Raw genomic sequence first — 10,551 nt, forward strand, 5'->3', positions numbered from 1 at the left:
TGTTGCTGGACAGGATGTGAACATCCTCGATTTTTACTTAATGGTCAAAGTTAAGTAACTTGTCTGGGGTCACACTGTGACACATTCATTGCCAAACCCGTTCCTTTTGCCAAGTCAATCCTCATTTGCACTTTCTTGCTCAACCCATGCAGAATTCTAGAATTCTCAGGAAGGAAGGGAATCCATGGTGGGGGCTGGGTGGGGTAGGGATCATATTCTACATGATGTTCCATCCTTCCAGAAGGCATGGAAGTCAGAGGCACCAAAGAGCTCCACTTTTACCTGCGGTCACCCATTTCAGCATTGCACACCTCAGAAAGTTCAGCTATTCTTGCAAACGACTACATTTCTGATACTGTAATTTGATTCTGAGTCCCTCACTGTGTTTTTCCTGCCACTATATGAATGGGTAGGTGTGTGTACTATGTGCCTAAAAAAAATATTAATTGAAAAATTGCCCTCCAACTTGAAGCACCACAGTTCCCTGTTTTTTTTTTTTTTTCCTTGCTCAAGTCCTAAGCAATCTTCTTGCTGCCATTTCCAGACCCACTGCTCTCACTCACAAACACTGCCAAAAGATGACGACAGGTGGCCATATGCCCTCAGGGATCAGAGCTCTGTGGGCATGATGAGGGCCCAGAGTTGGTGTAATAGTTTGTAGGAAGTGCAACATTCTGGGGTATGGGCTCTCACTCTTTCTCCAAGTGACTTTGAGATGAAGCAATTTCTGGAGAGGTTTAAGAAACTTGGATGTCATCAAGGCCAATCTCTGACTTTAGAGCCAAAAGCACTGACTCTCAGAGCAAACCAGTGGCAGAGCTAGGGACTGATCAACGCTCAGGGAACCCAGAACCTGCTATGTTTGGTTGTGCTGTGTCAGAGCTGAAGGAGAAAACAGAACACACCTGCTGCAGGCTGTGGGGACAGGTGATTTCCCCTGAAACACTTGCTGCCTACCCCTGACCCTCCAGCTGGGTCCCAGGCAGAGTCAAAGCTTCCATGGAGACAGTCCTCACCTGCTTCCCAATCCAGAGAATCATACTAAGGGGCCATGGGGTTTTGGTTTTACTTGTAGACATGCTTTTGCTTCTTCTGAAGCTTTGGCCCTGCCCTTAGCAGCACTGGGCCTTACCTCAGTGAGCTGTAAAATGGGGAGAATTGTCTTAAGTTCCTTGACTATTGCTCCAAGGCAGTACCTCTGAGAAATGATCTAAGGTCTTCAGAGAGAGGGGCGAGGGAAGAGACTTCTCCAACAAGAGGGTACAATCTTCACAAAGGTCGGGGGCCCAGAGCGTTCAAGTGCAACTGTTGTTGGCCTGCAGTGCTGACGAGTTATGGTGCATGGGAGTCAACCTGACAAGCATTTACTGTGTTAGACATTTGTCTTGAATTATTTGCACAATAACTCTAAGAGGTGGAGTCTATTTTTATCTCAGTTTTACAGAGAGGAAACTGGAAGTTAGAGAGAAAGTTAAAATAACTTGGTCACTCAGCTAAGGAAAGGCTGTGATTCAAACCCAGGCAGCCTGACTCCAAGCTCACGTTCTCAGCTACGTTGCGTCCCTAGACCATGGCTCGAGGTGGTATTGCAAGATGGATGGTGAGTTCCCCTCGCCCCCCTGGACCCTCCATAGAAAGGGATTTTGTGTCCTGGAGGTTGAGGAAGGGCGATGATCTGTGAGAGGTAAAAGGAAAGGGATCAAGCTGAAAAAGTCTGGCAACTGCTGGGTTAGAGGAATGGCAAGAATGGGAGAAAAATGGCTCATTCCTCTCCCTCTCAAGCTGCCTTCCTGGTGCTCCTCACCTGGCTAGGTGTTCCCTACAGGCTCACCCTCCCTAGCCTGCAGGGGGCTTGTCCAAGGCCCGTCACAACCCAAGCATCACCTTCATGAGGGAAGTGCTATATGCTACATTCGTGGAACCACAGTCCTCTGGGGACTTCAGTTGGTATGGAGATGACAAGGACAGGAGAAAGGAAAGAAGTTTAAGTTTGAGCTCCCGCATGCCCCAAACTAAAGCTTCAGTGTCTCTCACTTGCACCAGCCATTTCCAAAGCCCTGGACCTAGTTTTAATATTAGTAATTACATATATATATATATATATATATATATATATATATGTATTTTTTTCTTTCCTTAAAGAGAGCACTCTCTCCAACTGTATATGCCTCAGGGCCCCCATCAAACCTGCCTTGCCCCTCCCCTACCTGACCGGCCAAATGTCAGAGTCCCACAACCCACCTGAGAAACACTACAGACCCTTCTTGTCCTCGTGGAGCCCTCCCACACAGTACGAACCTTGACTGAAGGCATGATTCACCTCTTGAGTAGCTGGGTTAAGTTTTTGTAAAGAGGTTGCTGTGTGAACACTTTTGCAGACCTCAAAGCCACCAGAGGGTGGGAGTTGAGGCTACTTTCTTTGTAATAATGACTCTCTATGATTTTTCTCCATAGATAGATGCTTTCGTGCACTCATAGGATTCCAAGAAGACATACAGAGGGAGCATTTATGTACAAGTCTATGTGTCCTCACCATGGACACGTGTGGATGTGTGTAAGCATGCATGTCTGCAAATACTTCTGAACTCTGTTCCATGGGATGAGTCACTTCTTTATGGGGATCTTGGATGTAGAGTCACTGTATGGGACCAGGCAAACCCAGTTTATTCTAGGGGTCTGGAAGACTGGGCTTCCAGATACCCGTACATCGCCAAGGCCACCTTTGCCTGGGTCATGCCAGTCCCTGGCTGCTGGGCTGCTGGCCAGGTTTAGAGGAGGGGGAGGGCCCCTGGATGGGAGATGCTGAGGGGAGTGAGGGAGTGGGGAGTGACATGAAGGTCAATAAGCTCTCCTATCACACCCCTTTTCCAGTAGCCCCATCCTGGCTGTGGCCCATTTCTTCACATCTTCACAGACTTCACCAAAGTTTTTGGCCACAGTGATACAGTTTGGCTAGCTGAAGCAAAAACAAGGTATTTATTGTAAGGAGCCTGGGGTGTCTCAGAATATCCATGGGCAGGAGCTGCTGCAGGTCACCAAGGGCAGGAACCAGGAACCAAAGTCTTCAGAAAGTCAGCCTTCCACCTTTTGCTTGCTGAGGCCACACGGCCACCTCTTTCTGCTTTTCTTGGTGCCCCTGCATTCTGTTCTCTCCCCAGACCAGCTTTCTCTGAACCTCTGAGCAGTCTGCAAAAGACCAAAACTACACCACTCTGGAGACTATTTGTCTTTAATTCAAGGGACCAGCAAACACTGGTTACTGCTCTGAAGTCTCCCATCCCAGTTCCTGGGACACAGGGCAACTGACCACCCTCCAATCAGCTACATCCAGGACCAGAGTCATGTGGCTGCCAGGGGTCACACTGGGAAAATATTGTAAATGGTATCCCAAGTCAAATAACTTGTCCTCCATGAAGACCACCGAGCAGTCTGATGGAAGAAGTCTCTCTCCTGGGTTCCCATAGTACTTTATTTGCCCTCTTCCACAGCACTTATTGCTTCCTATCTTGTGTGAGTATTGTTTTTATAAACAACTTATCCCCCATCCCATGTATCTATAAGCTTCTTGTTTATCTTCATATGTCTCACAGCTTGTGCAAAAAAACTGGGCATGTACTAAATACACATTTGAAGTCATAATAATCCCCCAATAAATAAATTTTCAAGAAACTCAAACAACTTGGCCAAGTCTTTTATTTCACCACACTGTCTTGAGTTGATTAAAATTCAATTCATTCAACCAAGTTTTATTGAGTGCCTTCTATAAACCAGGCACCACCTTGGCTATGCAGAGGCTACAGCACCAAACAAGACAAAGAAAGTTCTTACCCCACTGAGCTTCCAAATGAGTAGTGGAGACCATCAACAAACAGTGGTTCTAGGAACTAGACTTTACGCTGAGTGCTAAGGCTAGAGATGTGTAAGTCTCCAGCACTGCCTCGAAGGAGCCTACTTTCCTTGGGAGTCAAGATGCATCATCAGATATTTTACTGCACAACAAGACAGTGCTATTAAAGGATGGAGGAGAAGTGCTGTAAGACTTCAAAGGGAACGTGATTTATTACATGGGGGAGAAGAGGGTAGCTGAGGGTGGTTTCACTGAGAACCGTGACACATGACTGAACTTGAAGAGTGAGTAGGAGTTTGCCAGGGAGAGCATGAGTTGGGGGTGTATGTGTGTGTGTGTGTTTTGGCGGGGGGGTTGGGGGCAGGGGAAAGGAGGTGAGAGTGACAGTGATCAGATCCATAGGCAGATGCAAAGGAGATTTTAAGCATTATGAAAGGGCTGCTGGTCTGGAGAAAACTATAATTTGAAAAGATACATGCACCCCAATGTTCATTGCAGCACTATTTACAACAGCGAAGACATGGAAGCAACCTAAGTGTCCATCGACAGATGAATGGATAAAGAATATGTGGTATATATACACAATGGAATATTGTGTATTCAGCCATAAAAAAGAATGAAATAATGCCATTTGCAGCAACATGGATGGATGTAAAGATTATCATACTAAGTGAAGTAAGCCAGACAGAGAAAAACAAATAACATATGATACTGCTTATAGGTGGAATTTACAAAATGATACAAATGAACTTATTTACAAGACAGAAATAGACACATAGACATAGAAAACAAACTCATGGTTACCAAAGGGGGAAAGGGAGGCGGGGATAAATTAGGAGTTTAGGATTAACATATACACACCTTTATAAATAAAATAGATAACCAACAAGGACCTACTGTATAGCACAGGGAACTATACTCAATATTTTGTAATAACTTATAAGGGAAAAGAATCTGAAAAATAATATATATATATATATATACACACTCATATATATATTTATATATCTGAATCACTTTGCTGTACACCTGAAACTAGCACAACATTGTAAATCAACTATACTTCAATTAAAAAAAAGAAAGAAAGGGCTGCTCATTTTGGAGTATGGTGAGATATTCAGTGTGTACGGAGCACAGGGGACATGGGGAAAAGAATGCTGAACTTGGCCAGAGACCTTGCCTGGCCTTGTGTGCCAAGCCAAGGAGGTGACAGGTAAATATCAACAGGCAGTTGCCCTGGCATCTGGAGGACAATGATGTTGGCTGGTTCAAGTATGGGACCAGGCAGAGCCTGGAGACCAGCAACAACTCTGGGCCAGGAACATATTCTAGAAGGCCTTAGAATGAAGCATTGCACTGACCTTGGGGCTGCTGACCTCTGGCTCATAGAAAGAGATGGCTGGATGATGAGATGAAATTTTCACTCCCGAATTGCAACGTTCCGCAGAAAGCACCAAGTCTTCCTACTTTTATCCCCTTGTGATGGAGTGGGATTTTCTAAATTTTGCAATTGAATTTTAGGAAATCAAAAGAAAAGCTGTTCTTTTGTACTTTTTTAAAAAAAAGCCAGCAGCAGGGGGCATCCATACTCACATGTCCTTTGAGTTACAATCCTACAGGCCATGACCCCTTAGCCAATGACAAAATGAAGGCTAGGTTTCTAGAAATTGATCCTGTCCTGGGAATGATGTTCCTCGTGGGACCTCAGGACTGTTCTCCACTATCCCAAGATGCCTGGGCAAGGGTGGAATGGGGTCAACTTCTTGGGACCTTTCCCTGGTCAAAGGCAACGTGTTCACACCCTGGTACCCTCTACCTCTCTAGCTCTGCTTCCATCCCCTCCCTATTCCAAGTTAGCCTCCAGCCATACTGACCCTCATGCTAGCTCAGATGTTCAGGTCTCCAGGACAGTCATAGACAACCTTTTTCCACATCTTTCCTCATCAAACATCACTAATCCTCCAGGTCAAGCCCAAAGGTCCTTGTCTTTGTAGAGGCTTCCCCAAGCCATCTGACCCAAGAGCTCCCTCTTCTGTACTCTCCCAGCGCTTTAGACTTACTTCTGTTACTACTCTTACCTCATAGCATTACAGTTATTTGTTCTTATGTTAAGTCAACTGAATTTATTGAGCTCGGGGGCTAAACCTCAATCATCTCTGTATCTCTAGGCACTAGTAACCATACTTGACATACGACAGGCTCTCAGTAAATACTGTATTTGTTAATGAAGGGTGGTTCATCTCAGCATCTTGTCTGTCGGGGTTGGGTAGTATAAAGACAACTTTGGGAAGAATTCCAACAAGCAGAAAATGAGGAAAGGGCATTACAGGTGGAAGAAGCAGTATGAGCAAAGTCACCAAGGAGGAGAGCATAGACAAGGATGGGAGCCTGGAGGGAAGGAGAGGAGAGAAGGATGGTAAGTGCTAAGCATGGTGCTTGGCTCCATATGCATCGTTGTACTAGGTCATTGTCACACGAAATTTTGGTGAGGGGGCTACTATTCCTAGAGGAGGAGACTGAGGCACAGAAAGGTCAATCAGCTCATGGGCTGGTGACAGAGATGGGATTAGACCGATTCTGTTAGACTCTAAAGCCCATGACTTCTCGGGGCCTTAGGGAGCCTTAGTAATTCAGGTTGGCTGGAGCCTAGAGTAAGTGAAGGGGAGCAAGGGGAGGGAAGTGTGGAAGGAATACATTACATAGTTACATAATTAATGATATCTAGTGTTTCTTGACTGCCTATCACATGCCAAAACCTGTGTTAGGCACTTTAAATGTGTTATTACATTAAAGCTACAGCAGCCTTATTAGATGATCAACCCCATTTTACAGGTAAGGGAACTAAATCTCAGAGAGGTTCAGTAATTTCCCCGAGATCACACAGCTAATAAGTGATGGACCCATGACTAAATTCAGATCTTTTGATTTCACAACTCAACTCATAGGGAAAGAACTTAATGAGTGAGTCATCACTTAATACTTCGATTCTGAATGACATAATAGGGGTATGGATTATTATTGTTTTTTGACATAAGCAAGTTCCAAGCCTGGGCTTCTCTTCCAACACTGTCCTTTCCTCCCTGTACAGTTCTGCCCACTTGTCCTCTCTCCTTGCTCTGTCCCCTCTACCCAGATGAATGGAGCTGGACTTCCAGGCAAGGTTAACCGCTAGCCTTAAAAAAAAAAGACCAATCTTCTGGCAGATTAGAACTTTTCCTGAGGAATACAATGGGTAGTAAGGTGAGGGGAATGTCAAAAAATAGGGACCTGGCCCAGATCTCAAGAAAAGATGGAGCAATGGCTTTAGGAGAATGAGGGAAATTGTTCCTGTCTTCATATATTTTCCTTTTTAGGGATTTAGTCCTGAAAGGGTGAAGTTCAAAATCAACCTCACTCAGAATTACCTGCTCCTGCTTGTTCAAAAGGCAGGTTTTCAGAATGCTTTTTTTGTGAAGCCCAAGAGGCTATCTTTCTAAACAAGCACCCCAGAGATTCTACAACACGGTTACCCCCATGGGCTTTAGCTGTTAGTGTTGAGAGAACTTGAGGTGCTAGGAACCTGGGGCTGGATGCCTTCAAGGTCCCTTCCCCAGTCAGAGGCATTGACCTGGAGGCTTGTGTTGGAGTCCCCGCATTTCGGAATTAGTGATGTGGTTAGAATAGCAACGTGACTCTGTAGGCGGAGGAAGGTAGGTCGGATGTGAGAGTCTCCCTCCGTGAGCTCATGTGCGTCATCTCAGTCACAGCTTTACTCTCAAAAACAAGTCATTTTTTGTTCCTGTCAGCATCTTGGCTGGCCTGCAACAGAGGGCAAGCTGGGATGGAGAGGCCCAGATATGGACTGCAGGTGATGCTGCAGGGCATGGCCAGGGCTGGGGAGAGCAGGGAAGTATTAGTCAACCAGCTGTAGGTGATTCAAAAATATGATTTCAGAAAACACTGCCAGAGGACATAAGAGATATCTGCTTGCATGAATTTTAGGGACTGTAGTATTTTGGGTTTTGCTTTTTATTACCAGGGATAACAGAGGCCAGAGCTCTCTAAGGAAGTAAATTTGAACCTGGAGGTACTGCCAATCTGAAGCTTTAAAAATTAGAGTGGTCCTGGCCTCACCCCAGCTCTACTAAATTCAGGTTTTCAGGGCTGGGACTTAGGAACCCATATAAAACTCCCTGGGGATTCTGGAGCAGCTGGTCTGGCACTGCTCCAGGGACTGTCATTTGGAAGACACTCCAGAAAGGTGAGAGGGAATATCATTCCAGCTTGAATATCACCATATCAAGTCATCTTTTCTTTCTTTGCTCCATCTTTGTCTTTTCCTTTCTGTTCCCATCATAACATGGCAGGAAGCTCAGAAAAGCTTTACCTCTCATTTCTCTTATAGGGCAGCCCAGGGACTTCCCTAGCTGTGTACAATCCGGAAGAGTTTTATACATTTGAATATTATATATATATATATATATATATATATATATATATATATATATATATACACATACACATTTTCATTATATTTAAATATGGGTTGCTTGTCATTTACATCGGCCTGCTGAGTTTGCAGATGACAACTGCAGGATATGGGCTCCCAGGTCCTGGAAGTCACAGAGGATAACATCCGTCCAAGTCAAGGATTAGAGGACCTGCACTGGGAGAGTAGGACCAATGAACCCTGAAGTCCTTTCCAACACAGGCATTCTATGGCTTCAATGTTAACCATGTCAAGTTGTTCTTTCCTTGATTTTAATCTGTTTTCCATACCTCCATAGATTCCCTACCTGTGTATAACCCCCAAGTTGTGCTCATTGGAATCAAATGGGTAGTGAGAAGCTGAGAGTTACTAGAGACGGAAGGAATTAGGGCATATGAAGTCTCTCCAAGTGTGCATCATCTGAGTCATAGGTTGCACCTTTAGTCTCAATAACAAGCTTTTATTAATGTCATCATCTTTCCAGGCACAGCACAAGCTGAATCAGGAGGAGATTTGGTGTTTGAAAAGTGTAGCTGACTAGAGATGCCTGACACAGTGACCCAGGAATCAAACAAGAGAGCAGCCCACCGAAGAACCAGGCTCCTTGGCTGCTTTACGCACCTTCACTGGGGGTGTGGAGGAGAAGCAGCATTTTTTCAAACTAAAATTCTCTATATGTTTGGGCCCTGAAATTCCATTACATCATAGGAAAAGTAGCTATGCCCTTGAAGGACTGAACGGGTGCTGACTGCTGTGGGTGGGGTGATCTGAAAACCAGAGGAATGCTCTGGAAGAAGATTCCACCAGCTTCCTTCCTTTCCAAATCATACCCCTTCCTCAAAGTTGCACTCAATCCTGGGTTTGTCTGTGGACACTGTTCTGATCATTCAAGCACTAACTGATGTCCCCTGCCCACACCGGGCTCTGATTCTAGAGTACACATATATTCATACAATTATTCAGCTCTTCATCATGTATATATTTCTGATAGCTCTCAATTAGCTGTCTTGGATTGTTATTTATCTTTCTGTGCTAATTTACTTTCTCAAGGATACTGTGAGCAAATTAATGCATTTACATCATTTATTTCCATGTCCAGCATGTTGAACTGTTGAGTGTCAACTTATGCCAGGCATTATTCAAGGTCCTGGGAGATACATATATTTCAGACGGTGGGTGCTATAAAGACAAAGAGGCTAAGGAAAGTTAAACAATATAAGAGAAATCATTGATCAGGAAAATGAATGACAATTCCATTTATTTTTTGTTTATTTATCAAAAATACCATATGCTAGTTGCTTAAAAAAGTTTACATCTGTGTGACTAGAATAAGCCATTACAGAAAGGAAACAATACAAGTGGAAAAAATATTATTAGCCTGGAAAACATGGTTATTGAATTAAACTCTAAAATGGAAGCCATGACTTACAAATGGACACTGCAGGAAACTAAATTAGTGAGTAAAAGGTCAGCTCAAGATTAGTTTCCTAGAACACAAAAGCAAAAGGTAAAGAAATGAAAATGAAAGAATAGAATAATTGCGAAAGACAGGTATCAAAGAGCCAACCCACAAGTAACAGGCATTCTTAAAATAATTTACAGAATCATTTGTAGCAGAAGCCATATGTAGAACATTTATTAGCCTTCAGTAACATTGTGTTTTTGAAATTGAGTGTGCTTATCGTATTAATTAAGAATCTTTGCGCTGTGTTAGGGTCCCAGCTCAAACTGGCTTAAACAGAAAAAGGGATTTTATTGGCTTATATAATGAAGTCCACAGGTTCACCAGGAATCCATCTCTCCATCTCTGGTTTTCCTCTGGGTTGACTCTTTTCTTGGGTATGTTGTTGCCATGGGGTGGCACCCAATCGCTCCAGACTTATATTCTTCTAGCTTTCCAAGCCCAATGGGAGGAAAGAGTTGTCTACTTCTAATACTTGAGACATTAACCTTGGGTTAATTGTCACTGATTCGGGTCTGGCTTGAGTCATGAACTCACCTTTGAATCAATCCAGGTGTCTGAGAAGTGCTGTTGCATTAGTTTCATTGGCAGCACACTCTCCCTCCTAGAATGAGGGGTGTTCAGCTCTATCCAGTGCCCACATGGACTGCAGGTGAGGGAGAGACAGTTTCCCAGAGGATAATGTGGTTGCTGACTCCAGAGGAAAGGGGAATGGATACTGGGTAGGCTAAATAACATCATGGTGGGCAGATTAATAAAAGAACTACTCTCAGA

This window comes from Leucopleurus acutus (genome assembly GCF_964270905.1).
Source record: "Leucopleurus acutus genome assembly, chromosome: 2".
Lineage (NCBI taxonomy): Eukaryota > Metazoa > Chordata > Mammalia > Artiodactyla > Delphinidae > Leucopleurus > Leucopleurus acutus.